This window comes from Triturus cristatus, unplaced genomic scaffold (genome assembly GCF_964204655.1).
Source record: "Triturus cristatus unplaced genomic scaffold, aTriCri1.1 SCAFFOLD_183, whole genome shotgun sequence".
NCBI classification, from domain to species: Eukaryota; Metazoa; Chordata; class Amphibia; order Caudata; family Salamandridae; genus Triturus; species Triturus cristatus.
This window is the reverse complement of record NW_028187963.1, coordinates 1,493,483-1,495,445: the sequence shown is the minus strand read 5'-3', so window position 1 is coordinate 1,495,445 and position 1,963 is coordinate 1,493,483. Positions and strand designations below refer to the sequence as shown.

Here is a 1,963-nt window from a genome sequence, read left to right as displayed (position 1 = left end):
TTAGACTCGTACTCTGGCCTAATAGCTAATGTCTTAACTCTTACTCTGGCTTGATAGCTAAGGTCTTAACTCTTACTCTGGCCTAATAGCTAGGGTCTTAGACTCATACTCTGGCCTAATAGCTAAGGTCTTAGACTCGTACTCTGGCCTACTGGTTAAGGTCTAAACTCTTACTCTGGCCTAATAGCTAAGGTCTTAACTCTTACTCTCCTAATAGCTAAGGTCTTAGACTCGTACTCTGGCCTAATGGTTAAGGTCTTAACTCGTACTCTGGCCTAATAGTTAATGTCTTAGACTCGTACTCTGGCCTGCTGGTTAAGGTCTTAACTCTTACTCTGGCCTAATAGCTAAGGTCTTAGACTCGCACTCTTTTATTATCATATTTTCTCTGTATTATTTTAATTTTATTTTTTGAACAAATTACCTACAAGTGGTATTACAAGGTTCTAATTGAATTAGAAGTAACATTCGGGTGTTTATTATGATCGCTAGCGACCCTGATGTTATGGATAGTCTGCCCTCCATTTCCCTTACGGCGGAATATAGTCCGTTTTCTAGCTCTAGTCCCTCCTCAAGCCGGATATAATCCCGCTGGCGTATTACGCGCTTCCTGATGCTGGTAAACGCGAGGAAGTTTGACGAGGAGTTAGGACGAAAGGATTTGGAATAATAAGGTGAGAAACGACAAAGAAACTACACCTTTCCTTATTAGACATTTAGTCATCGACGTGGGTCTCGAGTATAACTATATGTTTTGTAACTTTGGCAGAACCGACGTTTGTGGTCTATTGTCCCGCAGAGATTTCTTGATAGGAACTAAGGCTATCACGGGCGTACAACTTAAGTCCTTTTGATAAGGTAGGCCTTTTAATTTAATCTTGGTTTTGCCTGGATGTGTATAATTATAATAAATTAAGGAAATTTACGGTTAGAAATCCTTCTTTTTTTGTTTTGTAGTCATGACTTTCCATTGAATGAAAGCTTGGAGAAGTCCATTATGAATATATTTTTACGAAACGCCTCGACAGCACGGATTCCATTAGTAAGTTTAGAGTGTGTGTACATCAGGGTTAAGATGGTTGGAGTGCTTTTCCATGAATTGATTTTTGCTATGGAACCACACCATTCGCTATGAATGTAGTTGTGAATCAAGGTGCCGCAGATACTATATTAAAAGTCTTTCTTCGGTACTTGCTTATTTAAGAAATATTGCATTTCGTAAGGCTATATTCCCCTCAGTTGCAGAGGTGGGATATATATATATACATTGAGATTTTAGTTTAAAATATTGTTTCTTTATTATTTCTTCTTTTATATTTGCATCTCTAAAGATAATTGACACACAGTGGTGTTTAGTGCACTATTATGTTCATATTTGACACATTTGAATCGGGATATATTTGCCCGCCACTTCAGTGATTCTTTTAAGAAACGTGTTCTTGTTTGTAAATATGAGACAGCATGATCCGTCCTTTTGCTCCAATGTGTATATATAGTGTAAATAAGGATATAGGTTTGTATTATATTGTATATAAAATATAGTAATACAGATATATTGAACTTGCATTTATAGGTGAATTTTGATGAAATCGAATATACGTGTACCCTAGTCCTGATGAGGCCTTAAAATTCTTTGGGCTGAAACGCGTCGACAACGAATTGGAAGACATCCAGTTAATTGATTAAATTTTGTTTTGATTGATGTCTAGCAGAGTACTCTTAAGAAAGTAGAGATCAAGATGAATAAAGATCTCTAGAGTTCTCATTTTGGTTTTGTTCTTCATTACAAAGGAATGCTGGAACAGATTAATCCTACAAGCATCCAAATTCAAGTATAGGGTCGTATAGATGTATATGTATATTGATTTTTTCGAGAAAAGAATGTAAATATTACAAATGTTTTTGTATATATGTCTAAAAGATTAATCTTCTTATATATGTTTGGTGAAATATAAAACAATAA

The 1,963-nt window shown here is 35.7% G+C and overlaps 1 long non-coding RNA gene across 1 annotated transcript; it reads left to right on the top strand.

Annotated features, from left to right (window-relative positions):
- The first annotated feature begins 767 nt into the window (after window positions 1–767).
- On the top strand, window positions 768–1,710 carry LOC146770438 (uncharacterized). The gene is made up of 3 exons (XR_014975689.1): window positions 768–858; window positions 958–1,042; window positions 1,574–1,710. It is a non-coding gene; the product is annotated as an uncharacterized LOC146770438 (long non-coding RNA).
- Window positions 1,711–1,963: the final 253 nt, after the last annotated feature.